Below are 21,448 nucleotides of genomic sequence, written 5' to 3'. Positions count from 1 at the left end.
ATGTCAATCCTGACTTGCATATCTGCTATTACTGGTGTTCTTTTCTTCATATGTCTTCAGATTACTGTCTAATTTTCTTTTATGTTAGCCTAAAGGACATTCTTTAACATTTCCGGTAGGAAAGGTCTACTAATGACAAACTACCTCAATTTTTATTTATCTGGAATGTCTCCTTCATTTTGCAAAGACAGTTTTACCAGATACATAATTCTTGGTTAAGAGTTCTGTTTGTCTTTAGCAATTTGAGTATCATTTCCCTACCTGCTGGCTTCTGTAATTTCTGTTTCAAATTAGTCATTATTCTCATTAAGAATCTCTTGTATGTGACAAGTTGATTCTCTCTTAACACTTATAAGATTTTCTTTTCTTCTTTGTCTTCTGAAAGTTTGATTGTAACATGTCTAGTGTGGATCTCTGAGTTTTTCTATTTGGAATTCATTGAGCTGCTATTCAGCTGTATAAACTAATGTTTTTCATTAAATTTAGGAAGCTCTCAGCTATTTATTCAGATACAATTTCTGTCCCCCTTTTCCTCTTCTTTTCTGCTGGAACTCTATTATGTAGACACTGGTCACAGGTCATAGTGTCCCAGGACTCTTAGTATCTGTTTGTTTTCATTTTTTAGGTTTATATTCTCAAATCAATTAATCTCAATTAACCTATCTTTAGGTTTGCTTTATTCTTTCTTCTGCCTACTCAAATCTGCCATTGAAACTCTCTAGTGTTTTTTTTTTTTCCATTTCAGATTTGTAATTTTTGTCTACAGAATTTGTTTGATTCATTCTTATACATTACATATCTTTATTCATTTTTATTACTTGGTAAGAAACTTTTCTCATGGTTACTTTTGGCTATTCAAACATGTTTTCTTATAACTTTTGAGCATGTTTAAAATAGTTGGTTTAAAGTCTTAATTTAGTAACTCCTGTATCTGAGCTTCCTCAAGAACCTTTTTTGTAATTTTTGAATTTTCTCATGTAGAAACCATACTAGTTTTTGTGTGTTTCTTATGAATTGTTGTTGCTTTTTACATATGTTGTGCCTTTTAGTAATTTTATTGAGCTAATTTTGTTGTGTATATATTCTTTGATATGTGTGGCTATTGCAGTATCTGTTCCATCAGTTTGTTGTTAGGTAGGGTTGGGCAGGAGTATTCTTAAGTATCTGGAACTGGAAAAGCCTTTTTCCAATCTCTGAGGATGGGCTTTGTGAGTGCGCACACAACCCTCTGAGACACAGCTAGGTAGTTTACAAGTTTGTGTGAGCCTTTACTTCTGATTTGCACAAAGCTTAAATGCCACCCTGACACATAAGAGCTTAAGGCCTTTTCAGACCTTTCCTGAGCATGTGCATATCTTTATGTGTTCATGGCTTTCTGGAGTCCCTTTCCCCACAATTAGCCACTGCCCCAGGCAATAGTGACTAATACATTTGCCTCTTAAAGGCTTTGGACAAATATCCCCTAAGCAGCTGAGTCGGTCCCGAGACTGTTCTGAGGTAGCCAAAGACCAATCCTTTGGACATTCTATTAAGCCAGCACATCACATAGGTCAAAGCACGCTAGCACAATTCTTACCAGATAAGTTTCATTCCGCAACTTTGGGTACCAATACCTGTACCGGGAGCATGATTGTTATCTTCAAGGTAACCACGGAACTGAGAGTAGGAGTGGGAGTCAGAACAGGGTAAATTAAATTTCACAAAAGTCTTTTTTCTTACTGAAATTTTTATGATTTATTTATGGATTAATTTATTCAGGTTTTTTATTTATTATGCATTCCTCTGGCTGCTGTAAGTTTTAGTTTCTAGAGTTCCAAAATTTTTAACTCAAGCAGGTTTTCCAGTTTATTTCTTTGCTTTTATGGAGGAATAGATTTTGGAATATTGTAATATATACATGAAATTATCAAAATATGGCTATCTTGCTGGAAGTTGAATTTCAATATACTCCCACTGAATTTCAATCTCAAATGTGTTTTCCATTTCTGTTTCTGACACTGGGCTGAAAACATTGATATCAGTTTTGCAGGCATTGTCTTTCCTTATACCCTAGAGTTAATAAATTGTCAGCACTCCATTTCTCTATACCATCTCCTAACATGAAATTTTTTCTTTCTTTTTTTTTTATTATACTTTAAGTTCTGGGGTACATGTACAGATCAGGCATGATTGTTGCATAGATACATACATGGCGATGTGGTTTGCTGCCTCCATCCCCCATCACCTCAGTCTAGCATTTCTCCCCATGTTATCTCTCCCCAAACTCGCAGGCTTCCACTGTCCCTCCCTTGGTCACCCAAAACAGACCCCTGTGTATGATGCTCTCCTCCCTGTGTCCATGTGTTCTCATTGTTCAACACCCGCCTATGAGTGAGAACATGTGGTGTTAGATTTTCTGTTCTTGTGTCAATTTGCTGAGAATGATGGTTTCCAGATTCATCCATGTCCTTATGAAGGACATGAACTCATCATTTTTTATGGCTGCACAGTATTTTATGGTGTATATGTCCCACATTTTCCCTGTCCAGTCTATTGTCAATGGGCATTTGGGTTGGTTCCAGATCTTTGCTATTGTAAACAGTGCTGCTCTGAACATGCCTGTGCATGTGTCTTTATAATAGAATGATTAATAATCTTTTGGGTATATACTCAGTAATGGGATTGCTAGGTAAAATGGAATCTCTATCTCTAGGTCCTTGAGGAAGTGCCACACTGTCTTACACAATGGTTGAACTAGTTTACACTCCCACCAACAGTGTAGAAGTGTTCCTATTTCTCCACATCCTCTCCAGCATCTGTTGTCTCCAGATTTTTTAATGATCGCCATTCTAAGTGGCGTAAGGTGGTATCTCAATGTGGTTTTGATTTGTGTTTCTCCAATAATCAGTGATGATGAGCATTTTTTCATATGTTTCTTGGCCTCATATATGTCTTCTTTTGCAAAGTGTCTGTTTATATCCTGTGCCTACTTTTGGATGGGTTTGTTTGTTTTTTCTTCTAAATCAGTTTTAGTTCTTTGTAGATTCTGGATATTAGCCCTTTGTCAGATGGGTAGATTGCACAAATTTTTTTTCCCATTCTGTTGGTTGCCAGTTAGATTTAATGATTATTTCTTTTGCTGAACAGAAGCTCTGGAGTTTAATTAGGTCCCATTTGTCTATTTTGGCTTTTGTTGCCAATGCATTTTGGTGTTTTAGTCATGAAGACCTTGCATATGCCTATGTCCTCGATGTTTTGACTAGGTTTTCTGCTAGGGTTTTTATGGGGTTAGGTCTTCTGTTTACCGTCTTTAATCCATCTGGAGTTAATTTTAGTGTAAGGTGTCAGGAAGGGGTTCAGTTTCTGCTTTCTGCACACTGCTAGCCAGTTTTCCCAACACCATTTATTAAACAGGGAATCCTTTCCCCATTGCTTGTTTTTGTCAGGTTTTTCAAAGATCAGATTGTTGCAGATGTGTGGCATTGCCTCTGAGGCCTCTGTTCTGTTCCATTTGTCTATATCTCTGTTTTGGTACCAGTATCATGCTGTTTTGATTACTGTAGCCTTGTAGCATAGTTTGAAATCAGGTAGCGTGATGCCTCTGGCTTTGTTCTTTTTGCTTAGGATTGTCTTCGCTATGTGGGCTTTCTTTTGGTTCCATATGAAGTTTAAGGTGGTTTTTTCCAGTTCTGTGAAAAAGGTCATTGGTAGCTTGATGGGAATAGCCTTGAATCTATAAATTACTTTGGGCAGTATAGCCATTTTCAGAATATTGATTCTTCCTAACCATGAGCATGGAATGTTTCTCCATCTGTATGTGTCCTGTCTTATTACGTTGAGCAGTGGTTTGTACATCTCCTTGAAGAAGTCCTTTACATCCTTTGTTAGTTGTATTCCTAGGTATTTTATTCTCTTTGTAGAAATTGTGAATAGGAGTTTGCTCATGATTTGGCTCTCTTTAAGTCTGTTATTGGTGTATAGAAATGCTTGTTATTTCTGCACATTGATTTTGTATCCTGAGACTTTGCTGAAGTTGTTTATCAGTTTAAGGAGATTCTGGGCTGAGATGATGGGGTCTTCTAAATACACAATCATGCCACCTGCAAATAGAGACAATTTGACTTCCTCTTTTCCTAATTGGATACGCTTTATTTATTTATTTATTTACCTAATTGTTCTGGCTAGAACTTCCAATACTATATTGAACAGGAGTGGTGAGAGAGGGCATCCTTGTTTAGTGCTGGATTTCAAAGGGAATGCTTCCAGTTTTTGCCCATTACATATGATATTGGCCATAGGTTTGCCATAAATAGCTTTTATTGTTTTAAGATATGTTCCTTTGATGCCTAGTTTATGGAGAGTTTTTAGCATAAAGGGCTGTTGTATTTTGTTGAAGGCCTTCTCTGCATCTATTGAGATAATTATGTGGTTTTTGTCTTTGGTTCTGTTTATGTGGTAGATTACATTAATAGGCTGGCATATGTTGAACCAGCCTTGCATCCCAGAGATGAAGCCTACTTGATGGTAATCGAAAAGCTATTTGATGTGCTGTTGCAATTGATTTGCCAGTATTTTATTGAAGATTTCTTCATCTATGTTCATCATAGATATTGGCCTGAAGTTTTCTTTTTTTTTTTTTTTTTTGAGTCTGTGCTGAATTTTGGTATTTGGGAAGGATTCCCTCTTTTTATATTATTTGGAATAGTTTCAGAAGGAATAGTACTAGCTCCTCTTTGTATGTCTGGTAGAATTCAGCTGTGAACCCGTCTGGACCTGGACTTTTTTTGGTTGGTGGGCTATTAATGGCTGCCTCACCTTCAGCCGTTGTTATTGGTCTGTTCAAGGTTTCAACTTCTTCCTGTTTTAGTGGGGAAGGGTGTAAGTGTCAAGGAATTTATCCATTTCTTCCAGGTTTACTGGTTTATATGCATAGAGTTGTTTATAGTAATCTCTGATTGTAGTTTGTATTTCTGTGGAATCAGTGGTGATATCCCCTTTATTGTTTTTTATTGCATGTATTTGATTCTTCCACCTTTTGTTTTTATTAATCTGCTAGTGGTCTATTTTGTTGATCTTTTCAAAAAACCAGCTCCTGAATTTGATTTTTTGAAGGGTTTGTGTCTCTATCTACTTCAGTTCTTCTCTAATCTTAGTTATTTCTTGTCTTCTGCTAGCTTTTGGGTTTTTTTTTTATGTTACTCCTCTAGCTCTTTCAATTCTGAAGATAGGGTGTTGATTTTAGATCTTTCCTCGCTTCTCTGGCAGGCATTTATTGCTCCAAATTTCCCTCTACTCACTGCTTTAAATGTGTCCCAGAGATTCTGGAACGTTGTGTCTTCATTCTTGTTGGTTTCAAAGAATGTCTTTATTTCTGCCTTCATTTCATTGTTTATCCAATCGACATTCGGGAGCCAGTTGTTCAGTTTCCATTAAGCTGTGTGATTCTCAGTTCGTTTCTTAATTCTGAGTTTTAATTTGATCGCCCTGTGGTCTGAGAGACTGTTTCTTATGATTTCCGTTCTTTTGCATTTGCTGATGATTGATTTAATTCCAATTACGTGGTCAGTTTTACAGTAGGTGCCTTGCAGTTCTGAGAAGAAGGTATATTCTGTGGATTTGGGGTGGAGATTCCTGTAGTTGTATATTAGGCCTGCTTGGTCCAGATCTGAGTTCAAGTCCTGGATATCCTTGTTAATTTCTGTCTCATTGATCTGTCTAATATTGACAGTGGAGTGTTAAAGTCTCCCACTATTATTGTGTGGGAGTCTATGTCTCTTTGTAGGTGGTTAAGAACTTGCTTTATGTACCTGGGTGCTCCTGTATTGGGTGTGTATATATTTAGGATCGTTAACTGTTCTTGATGCATTGATCCTTTTACCATTATATAATGCCCTTCTTTGTCTCTTTTGATCTTTGTTGGTTTAAAGTCCATTTTATCAGAGACTAGGATTGCAACTCCTGCTTTTTTTGTTCTCCATTTGCTTGGCAAATCTTACTCCATCCCTTTATTTTCAGCCTATGTGTGTCCTTGCATATGAGATGGGTTTCCTGAATACAGCACACCAAGAGGTCTTGAATTTTTATCCAATTTACCAATCTGTGTCTTTTGATTGGGGCATTTAGTCCATTTACATTTAAGGTTAATATTGTTATGTGTGAATTTGATCCTGTCATTTTTATGCTAGCTGGATGTTTTGCCCATTCGTTGATGCATTTTCTTCATTGTGTTGATGGTCTTTACCATTTCATACATTTTTGGAGTCGCTAGTACTGGTTGTTCCTTTCCTTGTTTAGTGCTTCTTTCAGGAGCTCTTGTAAGACAGGCCTGGTGGTGATGAAGTCTCTCAGCAATTGCTTGTCCATAATGGATTTTCTTTTTTCCTTGGCTTATGAAGCTTAGTTTTGCTGGATATGAAAATTCTAGGTTGAAAGTTCTTTTCTTTAAGTATGTTGAATATAGGCCCCCATGCTTTTCTGGCTTGTAGGGTTTCTACCGAGAGATCCACTGTAAGTCTGATGGGCTTCCCTTTGTGGGTAACCTGACCTTTCTCACTGGCTGCCCTTAGCATTTTTTCCTTCATTTCAACCCTGGTGAATCTGAGGATTATGTGCCTTTGGGTTTCTCTTCTTGAGGAATAACTTTATAGTGTTCTCTATATTTCCTAGACTTGAATATTGGCCTTCCCTGCTAGGTTGGGGAAGTTCTCCTGGATAATATCCTGAAGAGTGTTTCCCAGCTTGGATTCATTCTCTCCTTCACATTCAGGTACACCTATCAGACGTAGATTAGGTCGTTACACATAATTCCATATTTCTTGGTGGCTTTGTTCATTTCTTTTCACTCTTTTTTCTCTATTCTTGCCTTCTCATTTTATTTCATTTAGTTTATCTTCAATCTCTATATCCCTTCTTCTGCTTGGTTGATTCGGCTAATGAAACTTGAGTATGCTTCACGAAGTTCTCGTGCTGTGTTTTTCAGCTCCATCAAGTCATTTATATTCTTCTCCAAGATGTTTATTCTAGTTAGCATCTCATCTAACCTTTTTTTCTAGGTTCTTAGTTCCTTTGCATTGTGTTACCACATGTTCTTTTAGCTCTGAAAAGTTTGTTACTATCTACATTCTGAAGCCTGTTTCTGTCAATTCATCAGATTCATTCTCCATCCATCTTTGATCCCTAGCTGGCGAGGAGTTGTGATCCCTTGGTGGAAGAGAGGCGTTTTGGTTTTTGGTGTTTCCATCCTTTTTGTGCTCATTTCTTCCCATCTTAGTGCCTTTATCTACCTGTGCTCTTTGTAGTTTTTGTTAAAGGTGAAGCTATTTCTGTTAGTTTTCCTTCTAACAGTCAGCTCCCTCTGCTGCAGGACTGCTGGAGGTCCACTCCAGAACCTGCTTGCCTTGGGGTCACCTGCAGGGGCTGCAGAACAGTAAGGGTTGCTGCCAGTTTCTTTTTCTGTTATCTTCCTCCCAGAAGGGTACCCACCCAATGTTGGCCTGAGCTGTCCTTTATGTGGTGTCTCTTTTGGTATACGGGGGGTCGGGGAGATGCTTGAGGAGATTGCCTGTCCCTCATAGGAGTTCAGGTGCTGTGCTCGGATCTCCCCTGTTCCATGCAGAGCTGCTGGGCAGGTACATTTAAGTCTGCTGCCCCAGAACTCATAACCGCCTCTTTTCCCAGGTGCTCTGTCCCAGGAAGGTTGGCCTTACTTGTAAGTTCCTGAGGTGCTGCTGCCTTTTTCATATATGCCCTGCCCTGCATAGAGTACTTTAGTTGCAGTCTGCCAGAAGCGGTGTTGCTGAGCTGCCACAGGCTCTGCCCAGCTGCTGTGTCACTGTCTCGGTAGTGGTCGTCGCCCTTCCCCCCACTGAGCTGAACCGTCCTGGGTCCAGCTGAGCTTGCTGAGAAACTCTCAATCCAGAGCATTTCAGATTGCTTGTTTTGTGCGGGTGGTATCTGCCAAGCCGGATCACATGACTCCCTGTGTCTGCTTTCTCCATTTCAGTTGAATGGGCAGCTTTGTCTCCCAGGCATTCCAGGCACCTGTTGAAATGGCCGCTCAGATTTGTGTGAGGTTCTGTGCACCAACCCGGCACTGGCTGAAACTGCCATGCTGAAAACTCAGGGCACTTTTCTGCCCGGGAGTCTCCTGGTCTGTGGGCAGTAAAAACTTGTTTGAAAATGCAGTGAGCCCTCACCCTCTGCATTGTTCCTGCTCTGAGCTGCACTCCGGAACTGTTCCTATTTGACCATCTTGGATCTCCACCGCTCCGTATGTGAAATTCTTAGGCTCTTTTAACAAATCCAGTGCAGTAACTTTGTAGCTAAAGGTTCTGCCTCTAGACTTTTCTCCACCTAGTGTTCTAAAAGTAACTCTTTTTTATTGTGACGTCACCCAAATTCTATTAGGTAACAAAATAGAACTGTTTGTTGATTTTCAAACACTGTGTATGTGTCCATGTCTATCCCAAATGTCTTTCTTTTTACCAATAAAATCTAAGTTATTGCTATCATTTATCCAATTACAATACCACATAGTTAGGGGAACTCTTCCTCCCACAGTAGACATTTTAATCTCTATTTCACTAATGTTACTTTGTTCTGCTATTATTTTATTGCAGTCTTTATATGTTTATATACATTATATTTCTTGAAAAGTCTTCTGAGGGCAGAGATTGACCCTCTCATTTTTGTATCTATCTAGTACCTTTCTCATGTTTTGCATGAATTTTTCACTCAGAAAATATGTGTTGAATTGAGCAAAATATATAATGTAATTTGCTTATCAATATTTGGCAACATGTCATTGAATAAACATGTTTCATGTATGTACCAGCCATCACATCTAATAATTATAAATATCCCCCCAGGTATTGTTATTCTGTTGCCAAAAGGAGGCAAATGGCTGTTATGTTAGAAAAAGGTTAAATATATATACTTTTGTAGAATGCCAGAGGAAGTCCTCAATGAGCAACTCTTCAATATAAGCTGAAAAATATAGCAATTGCACTTTTTACTTTATTTAAAAGAAAGCCTATATTTATAGATCAGCTGGCTATGCTTTCATAGAAATCTTTATAAATATTTGCGTACCTTGAGGTTTAAAGATAGCTCCTTTATAAAAGATCATTAAGAAGTTATATTATAATTAAAATTTTATTTACTGTAGGATCAAAGTTGTTTTGTGACTTTTCCTTGTCTTCCAAATCACAATAAATAGATATTTATCTCCTTGCTTTTGGTCTAATGATTGTAAATGGGCATTGAGGGAATATTTTTCTTCAGATTCGTTGACTGAATTTTTGTAAGGCTGGGCGCCAAGCCATTCTTACCTCTTTAATATTCTTAGTAATTACTCCGCACAGTGCTATTACTGCTCATTCTGTTCTTCATTTGCAGTAAGGCAGACACTGATTAATTAACTCTGATTCTGTTGGCCAGGTTTTGTTGCTAATACAAAACATGTAAGTAGTCTTGGAGGGTGGGTCACTTTTGAGGACTTTTCATCCAAATTTCTCATTGTACATGCCTTGCAATGACTCCTCCTTCCATGGTCCTCTGCATTGAACAGAAAGAAAGCTCAGCCTCTGGTGACATTTCCATCTTGTCTTGACTGTGCAGCTTTATCTTAACTTTTATCATCAAATTTTGAATTTTCTCAAAAACTTTTATGGCTATTGTGCTAATCATTTGATTCTCAGCACACCCAATGAGGCAGATGAAAGTGCATATGACCATGTGTATTTACAAATGAGAAAACTGAAACCCAGAAAGGTTATGTAGTGAAGTTTAATGGCCAAAAAGAGTTCCCCTGAGAATGAGCTCACTTCCATTTCTCTAAAGTTATGCTGCTGTCATTGATTGATTATAATCTTCCTGGAAAAAAGAGTTATATCTTCTATGTAATTATTTTTATGCTAACTCAAAGGGATTTTGATATACAAAACTTATTTGAGGAATTTTGAGAAATGAAGAAGAAAATAATTTAATGTTATTTAAGCTTGTATAGTTTCTATTTCATGTATATTTTTTTCTTAAGGTCTAGAATCAGTGTAAGGTACTAAGATTTTAGTAATTCTTTTTATTACTACTATGTAACACAGTTCAATTGAACTTTCAGTGAAACGTAGTATCAAAAATCACACCAAGAATGTTGAAGAACTAGTGAAAAATTAAAGCTTATAGCATGATCTACATGTGCAAATTTGCCTTCATTCGTCCCATTAAAGAACTTCTAATAAACTTCAAATAAACTATTTATTTTTAACTCAAGGAAAGCTGTCTTCCAAACTATGAAAGGACCAAAATTTACATGTGATATTCAAATCCACTTCCTGGTATTGTGGCACACCTGACTGAGTACACACTAATGCCGAGTACACACAATGTTTTAAAGAATTTTATGACATGATGTTTTCATTCTAAAATTCTGATAATTTTAAAGATTGATGAGAGCCAGGCACGGTGGCTCAAGCCTGTAATCCCAGCACTTTGGGAGGTCAAGGGATCGAGACCATCCTGGTCAACATGGTGAAACCTCGTCTCTACTAAAAAATACAAAACGTTAGCTGGGCATGGTGGCGCGTGCCTGTAATCCCAGCTACTCAGGAGGTTGAGGCAGGAGAATTGTCTGAACCCAGGAGGCAGAGGTTGCGGTGAGCCGTGATCGAGCCATTGCACTCCAGCCTGGGTAACAAGAGTGAAACTCCGTCTCAAAAAAAAAAAAAAAAAAAAAAAAAAAGACTGATGAGAAAAACCAAACATATGAAAATATAATCCAAATAGTTATAAATTTTGAGTTTATCATTTTACCACATATCTCAGAACTTAATAGAAACAGGGTTCAATTTTGGGGCATATATTGGTGTGTAGGGCACATCAGGTTAGTTTGATACCGTATAAACCTTACTTTCTACACATAGTTGAAACTTTGCTACGAGATACTACCGAAGGAAGAAAGATTAAAGCAGATAGTGCTTCATAATACTGAAGAGTAGGTAGCTAATAGATATCTAGGTAGAATATTTACGCTCATGGATTTTTTTTACTCTTTAATGAAGAGAGTTGAACAAATTGGAATTAACTTTTATATGTAAAATTTTGTCAGGTAAACCTCAACTCAGGTTGATGATGTTTCATAAGTAATTGCAACCCAGAGAACAGGTTGGAATTTGGTGTTACTGTCGTATTTTTTAAACTTTCTCATCACCTTTATATTGCATTGAAATGATCTTTATACATTTTGTCTCTTTATGGATATTTCATAGGATAGACAATAGCAATATCATCACAGATGTTTCTTCATTGGGAGAGACAGATGTGTTCATCTACAAGTAGTATCTACCATGAAGAACTTAATTCAAACAGATGCTATCTAATTAAAACATCATAAGATACATTCCTTCCCCTTCTCATCCCATACACAGACACATCTCAGAGATTAGCAGAAACAAAGTTCTAAATTAGCTGCAGAGTTTTTACATGTTTATCTTTATTTGTAAGTCAGTATATTTATAGATTGTATCAAAGGAATTTCTTTATTAAAAATTTCAAAAATAGATAATTTATGTATTTCTTTTCATAGGGATCTTCTATTTCTTCATACCTTTATTTGAACCAAAATTCTGCCCTCTTTAAGTTCAGTATTTCTGAGTGATTTTCTGTTGGGAACAAAAAAACTACTCTATATTGGTTATTATGAAGCCCAATTCCCCTCCCTCTCACACAATCCACATAATGCCCTCTTTGCCTAACTTTAAAATGATAGCTTTTTGGCTTTCCAGGAAAATTTCCTATTATCTCACTAAGACATACATGCATTGCTTTCATCTATCTGAATGATTCTAAGCACTTGCCTGTTTTTTTGTTGTTTATTTTTTCACTTTGCTATTGTTCATTCACTTGTGTGCATTGTCTTGGCCCTCCAGCACTACTATCTTAATGAAGTGGTGAGAGGGGTAACCCTCATCTTGTCCCTGATTATAGAGAAAAATATTTCAGTTTTTCATATTGAGTGTGGTTGTAACTGTGGACTTGTGATTATGATCTTTATTGTGTTCAGATACATTCTCTAATTTGTTGGGTTTTATTATTAAAGAATGTTGATTTTTTTTTCAAATGCTTTCTCTGCTTGAATTGACATGAGCATATGACCTGAAACTGTGAAACTCCTAGAAGAAAATGTAGAAAACATCTCCTTGACGCTAGTCTTAGCAATGATTATTTTGAATATGACACAAAAAACATAGATAACAAACGCCAAAATAAACAAGTGGGACTATGTCAAACTAGAAAGCTTTTTCACAGCAAAGGATACAACTCACACCAAATGAAAATGCGAAACATGAAATGCGAGAAAATATTTGCAAAACATATAGCTGATAAGGAGTTAATATCCAAAATATATTAAGATGTTATATATCACTCACTTCTAAATAAGCAAGGGACTTTTAGATTAAATAGATGTTTTTCCCAGAGAAGATCTGAAAATTGCTAACGAATACATGAAAACATTCTCAACAATATAAATCAGGTAAATGCAAATCAAAACCATGAAGAGATATCTCTTTGTATCTATTAAGATGACTTATAAAAAGTCAAAAAATAGCAAGTGTTCATTAGGGTTTGAAGAAAAAAGAATTGTTTTACACTGTTGGTGGGAATATACTTTTGGGTACCTGTTGTGGCAAAGAGTACGGAAATTCCTCAGATATTAAAAACAGAACTACCAAATGATCCAGCAATTCCACTTCTGGGTATATATCTAAGGAAAATAAAATAAGTACCTAGAAGAGAAATCTATACTTCCATGATTATTGCAGAAATTTAAAAATAGCTAAAGTATGAAAGCAACCTAAGTGTCTGTTGTTGGATGAATAAAATAAGTGGTATACATGTAAAATGCACACACACACACACACACAAATGTTATGTTACACATAAAACAACAAGGAAATTATGCTGTTTGTGAGAACTTGGAGGAACCTGGTAATTGAAATGAGCCAGACACAGAAATGCAAATGCTATATAATCCCACTTGTGTGTAGAATCTAAAAACAGTTGAACTCATATAAGCAGAGGAGGGAAAAGTGGTTGCCAGGAACTAGGGGAATGGGGAAAATGGGGAGATGCTGGTCAAGGGTACAAAACTTTTAGTTGTAAGTGAATAAGCTCTAGATGTCTAATGGACAGTATGGTGACTGTAGTTAGTTAAATGCCTTACCTCACTTCCAACATGCACACATTCACATCGATTTATTTATCTTCATCCACACCTATGGTTTCCTACTAAGTTCCCTCTAACTACATCACTGAGGAAGAAAATGTCTGCATGATATTCTGACAGATAAGAAAGGATATTGTTTATTATTTCCATGACAATCTGAGATGGTACCAAAAGATGGTAAAAGGAAATCCTTTATGTGGGTAGATACTCATCTACTGCATCTTGGTCTACTTTGCTTAGATGAAGAGATAGCAAGAGGTGCAAGTCTGTGTTAAATTTGGGGCAGTGGCTCATGGTTTGGGTAGGTAGTCAAAATATGGGTAGTAAGTGATCACAAGATGCCAAAGACGTGTAAAGAAGAGACATGTGGATGTATCTTTCAAGATGAGCATAAAGTATAGAATATCAGTGTCCTAGGTATGTTGTTTCTAGACTGTGCTCATTGCTGAGAAAGGCTCAGAAAGCAGTAGGGAAGGTAACTATCCTTGAATATCAGTTAACTTCTTTCCTCACACTCCTAAGTTCTTGCTCAGTGAGCTCATCTAAGAAGTGCCTGTGGCTCTGAGGATGAAGAAATTATGCTTGGACTAAACAAGATGGGCTCTCCTCATTGAGGCTAATTTATTTTCTGCCACTGATGTGTGTCCAACCAATCAACAACAGAAAAAATACCATGAGCCCCTGGTGTAACCATTCTTAGTAAGGACTAGCCAAACACTTGAAGGCAGCTTGTCATATCAAGACTTTTTCAATCAGGAAGGAAGAAGAAGGTAATTCTGACTTGTATAGATACTTATTCTTGCCATGGATTTGCCGCTTCTCCTACCGACACTTCTGCCAGCAGTGCTACACAAGGACTTATGGAATGCTGTGAAATATATTCAATGAATGATATCCTTCACATCTTTTTTCTGGACAAACAATCGACTTTCAAAAAAATAACTGTAGCTATAGGCTCATTACCACAGAACATGCTATTCTAATCAAGTAAGTTGTTATCCAGAAGCAGTTGGTCTTACCAAGTGTTCAAAAGGTCAATCAAAGCCCTTCTTATATTTTGCTGTCATTTCTCCATACCTCCAACACTGTTATCAATACTACTAAGACAAGCAAACAAGTTGATAATTTGACTAAAATTCCTGCAGTTTATTTAACTGTAAAACTCTTGGAGCATCAGTCAATATATACATAATTAAAATATATTGTATTTTCTTTGATATATCCAAATACATTATTATTTTTATTTGTAATATATTTTACTAAAACAATATAATCTGGGAATTATGGGTTTTGTAGGTTAATTAATGTGGTGGCAAAATGAATTTATATAATATCAAGAGGTTGAAAAAAAAGAGACTAACAAGTGAATAATTACCAAGCTTATATTAAAACCCTACTAGCATTTCAGGCCATGGACACCTAAAGACAGTTAATTATAGATTTATTAACAAGTGTTCCCCACATTTATGTGATACATTATAAGCAGCTTATTAGCGGGCCTTGTCTTAGAAATCATTGTGCAAAAACTACTTCAAAATATACAGAGAATGAATATAAAATAAGCCAATATAAAGTAAGTGGGTTTCCTCACCCAAAAGATTTAAAATTTTAATTTTAGCCTCAAAAATGCTTAAATAAAAGAGAATTCTGTGAGTAGAAGTTAAAATGCTTAATAATTTCTACCCTCGAAAACCATGAAAATCATTGATTACTAAATACTCTGCTTATAGTAACTGGCTATATAAAATGACTGCATTTCACTAGTTAGGGTCCTGATATTTTAATCAATGTTGGATTATTCTTAATCAGTGTTTGATTACTCTCAAGGTAGTTTGCCTGTGTCAATAACACAGATTATATGATCAGCCTCTGCTTTACTAAGGTAGAGAAATTCAAAATCTGGGATTATAGGCACCAGAATATGACTATGTGGAGACTCCATGATACTTCAAGTTGCTGATTTAAAAAAATCTTAGGTGAAAAATTTAAAGTAGTGTGTCTACTTCGTCTAAATGTGGGCTTAGGTACCAAGATACAGAAGTTGAAGGGTACAAAGTCTAACATGCCAACTTGTTAACCCAAATAGGTCATTGGTATGCCAAACATTTTGTATGGAAGAATTTCCAAATAATAAGACATTGACTTTAGTGGTCATAGCTCATGATTTCCTACAAAATATACATCACCCATGCATGTGTTGTACAAAAACTCCCGTATGTGATACAACCTCCTTTAAATTGCACTATCCTTTATCTTAAATTACTGATAGTCAATGCAGCTGTCAGAATCACTGTGGTAGTAAATCTATCACCTGTTCACTTTCTAGGCTATGCTGAAAATAAATGGTAATCCAATTATGTTATACTTTCTGCAAAGGATTTTCACAGAAATGCTCGATTTCTGAGTTAGTATAAAGGTCTCTTGTAAGGAAGAATGCAATCCAAAGCACTCTATCACTAACTTTGGTATTTTATGATGCAAAATGAGAATGACTTTTAACTCAACTGTTTAACATATATGAACTTAATTAGATACTTGCCTGGTAATGTAAAGTCAAAGGTAATTTTCAAAGGGAACCTTATTTTGCTTCTTCTTAGTACTGACATCTCCTTTGAGATTAATCAGATCTATTTTTCCATGCACTATATAAAAATAAAGTTAGGTTCTATACCCTCCTTGTATTTTATCTTCTCAACTAAGATGTTCAGTATCCCCCGCTGTTATAAATATGAGAAAGAGGCTGTTGGAAATCTCATAATTTTCTGCCAGGTGCTGTGGCTCACGCCTGTAATCCCAGCAGTGTGTGAGGCTGAGGGGGTTGGATGACCTGAGGTCAGAGGTTCGAGACCAACCTGGCCAACATCGTGAATCCCCATCTCTACTAAAAATACAAAAATTAGACAGGCATGGTTGCTCATGTTTGTAGTCCCAGCTACTTGGGAGGCTGAGGCAGGGGAATACCTTGAATGCAGGAGGCAGAGGTTGCAGTGAGCCAAGATCCTGCCACTGCACTCCAGCCTGGGTGACAGAGCGAGGTTCTGTCTCCAAAAAAAACAAAAGAAACAAACAAACCAAAAAATATCATAATGTTCTAACTGGGATAAATGGAATGCTACCTTAGGGGTAATAATACTCTTTTAAAATTATCAACATAAATAAGATCAGTTATTCACTATCTTTCTTTCCTTCTAACTGTTCCAATTAACTTGAATTCCCTTAACTTCTATCTTGCTTTAAAAATGGTGGCAAAATTGCAGGCTGTTTCTAGTAGCAATAAGGAGTCAGGTACTTGGTTCTGGCTTTATCGCTACTTGATTTGTCATATTGGTCTAATTACCAAAGTATTATGGATGGGAATTTTTTATTCTGTGTTAGAAATTTAATAGTATTCATGCTCCCCTTTTTCAGGGATATAAATATAATAGAAATGCAGGTGTTCAGATTAGACACAAAAATAAGTCACTATATTTTCAGCACTGTACATTAAAAACGAGTTTTGAAAAGTCTCATTTATAAAATTTATCTACCAGCAAATAACTGTCTCAGATCTAGTTATAATTTAAAATGTTTCCCAAACACATCTGGGATTAGGAGACAATAAATCACTTTATTATGTAGTGTTACTGTGGACTGAATTCTGTCCCCTGAGACTTTGTAAGTTGAAACCCTTAACCCCAATGTAATGGTATTTGGAGATAAGGCCCCTGGAAAGGTAATTAAGGTAAAATGGGGTCATAAAGATGGGACCCAAATTCAACATGATTGGTGTTCTTATAAGAAGAGGAGAGATTCCAAATACCTTCCTTGCTCCACTTGTGCACATAGAAAAGGCCATGTGAGAACATCCTAAGAAGGTGTACATATGCAAGCCAGGAAGAGAGTCCTCACCAGATCTGAACCCTGATGGCACCTTGGTCTGGGACTTCTAGCTTCCACAGTTGTGAGAAAGTAAATTTATGTTGGTTAAGCCACTCATTCTGTTGGTAGTTTTATTTTCATGGCACCCTGAACAGACTAATAGAAGTATAAAACATTTAAATGCATGAAGAAATTGACAAAACAGATCAAACTCAGCAGTCACATAAAATGCGTCTAAGATTTTATTAAATGATAAAATGATATACAACATTTATAGTTTATTCATCTATAATTTTATTTTATTAATATTTTAAGACATATTGCACAGTAGTTTGCATGAATATCCGGAAATTGAGGAATTTGTTTAGCAGATAATTTAGCCACATCTTAGAATCGTCTTTTTTTAAAAAAAAGAGAGACTTAGAAAATTCCATTTTGCTGCCTGCTACTCAAGGCAAATGAATATAAATAACCTTGGCATCATTAATTTCTTTCTGCTTTAATATAGAACATCTTCCTGTTGAGCTACATTTTATCAGGAAAAAAACCTTATTCCTTTCACTAATATGCAAATAACACTTCTTTTAACCATATTTTTGTTCTCTTTAGATTATTCACTTGTTACCTTAAAGGTTAACAATATCTCAGATTTTGGCTTTAGTGATGACCAAACATAATTGGCATAGCCTGCATTTGATACCATGTCCTATATATATTTATGAATATATATATTTGTGTGTATATATATATGTGTGTGTGTGTGTGTGTGTGTGTGTGTGTAGTGAATTGTAACCACCACACAGCTTCCACATGTTTCATTTACCAAGAATTTTAAAGAATGAAATAATGTATTGAGACTAAACTTCTTCACATGTGAATTTAAATATCAAAATAAATTCTTTGCCAAATAGAATAATTAGAAAGCAACACATTTTTATTCATGTGATGTTGCATTATTTCAAATAACTGGGGGGCCTACTTTTGGAATTGTTTTCAGAGACAATATATTAGTCATACATAAATATTTATCTATTTTTCTTCCTTTCTTCCTTCCTAAGTATATTTTCTTTCTTTTCAATATATTTTACCTTCCCCTCATTTTTGTTTTCTATTGACATTGACTTGTAATTGAAAAAAGATGGGAAATATCAGATTATAGAAAGAGGAATTTTGATGTCATTTTGAGGCTGGGCATCCAATGAAACCCTGATTAATGGAATATATTAAGACATGGACAAACGTGAGTTTCTATCTTAGCTCTTGTCTGAAATAAAGATCGTAGCCATTAGTAAAGCAGATCAGGCTATCTAAGCTGTTTGCTAAAGAAAGTAGTCATTCCTCTAATACCAAAAAAGTGAAATGAAAATTTAGATGAGTCTTAATAATTTGACAAAAAGAGAATTTGGAAGAAAATTTCTGATGTCTCAAAGAGATATTGAAACCCCATTTGCAATACTTCTAATACTAACTACAAGGAGTTAGACTAAATTTCACAGTTAAGGACATAGTCCCACACATGCTTGCCCTTACTTTAGATAGCACCCACAAGCTGGGATGTCTCCAGACCACTCTGACTTCTCACAAGCTAGCTACAGATTTGAGACCTTTCACTATTTCCACAGATTTGACAATTTGTTAGAGTGACACAAAATGTAGGAAAGTACTATACTTATGATCATAGTATTATTAGAATAAAATGATACAAATCAAAATAAGTGGAAGGGATAGACACATAAGGTGAGGTCTGACAAACAAAATGAAACTTCCATAATTCTCCGTGTTATATTACCCTCCTGGCACATAAACTTCTAACAGTATGCAGAGAATTGGCAACCAGGGAGCCCATCCAAGATTCTTTGTCCAGAAATTTTATTGCAGATTCGTTATGTGGTCATGATTAAATCACTGGCCATGTGGTTCTACTTAATTTTCAGCTCCCTTCCCTACTGGAAGGCAGACTGCTATCATGGAGCTGAAAGCCCCAACCTTCCATTCGCATGAATAGTCTCTCTGGGCAACAAACCTCCATTCTGAGTCAACTCGTTAGCATCAACTATCAGGTGTGGCCCTAGGGGCCCATCATGAATCACACAAGATACTGCTACCACTTCAAAAATTCCCAAGAAGCAGAGGTTATCACCCAGGAATGGGAAATAAAGTTCAGCCAAATTGTTTATTACATGCCATCTCATTGCCTTTTACTATGGCAGAATTAATTATATTTAATTATTTTTAGTTTTCAGAAAAGAATAAAAAAGCATATTTGGCAAACAAACAAAATGAATTAACAATAATAACAATAATGGTGTTAACAGCTAGTGGAAATAAGTAAATTTACTGAATCCCTTTCAGGAAATATATGTAATTCTAATCTTTTAAGTATGTTAACTTACTTAATAGAAATCTTTTTTTTACAGTATTATATAAAGTAAGATACTAAGTGCTAAATGCTACAGTAAAATACTAAAATATGAATTTGCCGTTATTCTGATTTTAATTCTGGAAAAACTATTTTATTGTTGTTTCTTCTGTTCTTAGAGTCAATGGATTTTAAAGTAGAAAAACATACATGGTTTTTCCTTTTGAAAACAATAGCTATATTTTAGATTATGCAAAATAAGTATTCATCAAGGATTATTCAATTTGATTCATACATTCCCTATGCTTGGCTCTGATGTGAAGCCTGTACACATGCAAAATGTTTGTAATGAGAGCACTGCTCAAGGCTATTTCACGACACCCGTGAAGAGGTAGTTAATTTCTGTAGATAGATTTTAAAGACTGGAAACTTAGGTAAAGTATTATTCTTTATTTTACTAATGATAGTGAAAATTTCTCTTTCTCCATTCCCCATATCAAATTTGAATAAATTATGTTAAAGCACTGTGGAAATAAAAAGTCTTCCAGTATTGACTGTTACTTATTTTAAAAAACAGTGGGTCCACAAAACTGAGCAGTCAAAAATTATTTCTAACCTTTCACATGTTCTCAGCCATACATTCTTGGTAAAAGGAATGAAAGCAGTCCCTTTACTTATCATTTAACATATCTTTAACCCTGAAACTGAGACAAAAATGATTCATTCTTTTTAAGGTTATTCCTACTTAAGACCAAATAAAATCTTTTAGACAAGTGATTGATTTAGTAAAGTCAACATTTAGTAAATTGAAAAAGCAGGTCTTAAAAAATTTATTAAATTATGTCCCAATACAGTAAAAACAAGGACTCTTTAATCTCTGTAGCATGATAGTCCTGTATCAGTTGAATTTCAGCTTAAAAACAAATTATATATTATTTTATGAATATGAAATATATAATTATTACAGAAATCTTGAATAATTGAAATATATATATTTATATTTCATATATAGTACAAAATATAAACTACCTGTAGAATAAACTGTTGGAAAAACCAAATATCTTTCCTAATCATCTTAGGTTTATGGCTGAGGGCCCTTTAAAAAAAGACAAATTAGCAGGAGAAAACTGCACATATTTGTTTAATATAAGTTTTACATGACACATGAATCTTTATAGCAAAATGAAGATCTGAAGGCATGGGTAGGCCTGTATATTTTTTATACTAGGTTTGGTGAAGAAGTATATAGTCCCAAGGAAGTATAATTGAATAAAAAATAAAAAAACATGTCCTAAGGATAATAAACAATGAGAAACTTAGTAAGGACTCTTTGTTGAAATTTCTGTTCCTTTTCTTTGGGTATAGGGAGGCACTTCCTAAATAAAGGTCTTATAACTTGCTTCAGGAGAAGATCAGAGAATTGTTCCTAGGTTTTATGACCTGCTTCAAGGATGAAAGGCAGGGAGAAAGTCAGAAAGACTTTGCTGCTTCTGTGGTTTTGTGAAATGTCAAGGTGCCATATTTGGGGGTAGTGTGTCTTGAATCCCATCAAATCAACATTTAAAGTCAATGCTGTTAAATATTGTTGTGTTTCCTTTCTTTTTCCCTCCTATAGTGAATTGACAGGTAGGCATGTAAATAGACAGATACATTTCACTTGATAGATATCTCAGCATAGATATGGATAAATATTAGCAAATTATGTATTGATATAAGCCAGAATATTCAACTCCAAAATATGCTTCTTTAGCATGTGAATTATTTTGAGCTGAAGGTCCTTACAACTAGGATACTCGGAAATGCTCTAAAAACAGAGTACAGATTTCCTCTTGTATAGGAAATTTACATATTTAAAAGAAAATTCCATTCATAGAGGTGTCTCTCTTCTCTGTACCAGGAAGAGAAAGACACAATTTATTAGTGGAGAAAGTACTAACTTAAATCTGTATAACAAATGTTACTAAGTGACCCTTGTTTACAAAGTTTTTTCTTTTCTTTTTCTTTTTTTTTTTTTTTTTTTTTTTTTTTTT

The sequence above is a fragment of the Sapajus apella genome, unplaced genomic scaffold (genome assembly GCF_009761245.1).
Source record: "Sapajus apella isolate SASKATOON/1434 unplaced genomic scaffold, GSC_monkey_1.0 scaffold26, whole genome shotgun sequence".
Lineage (NCBI taxonomy): Eukaryota > Metazoa > Chordata > Mammalia > Primates > Cebidae > Sapajus > Sapajus apella.
Note: the sequence above shows the minus strand (reverse complement) of the source record.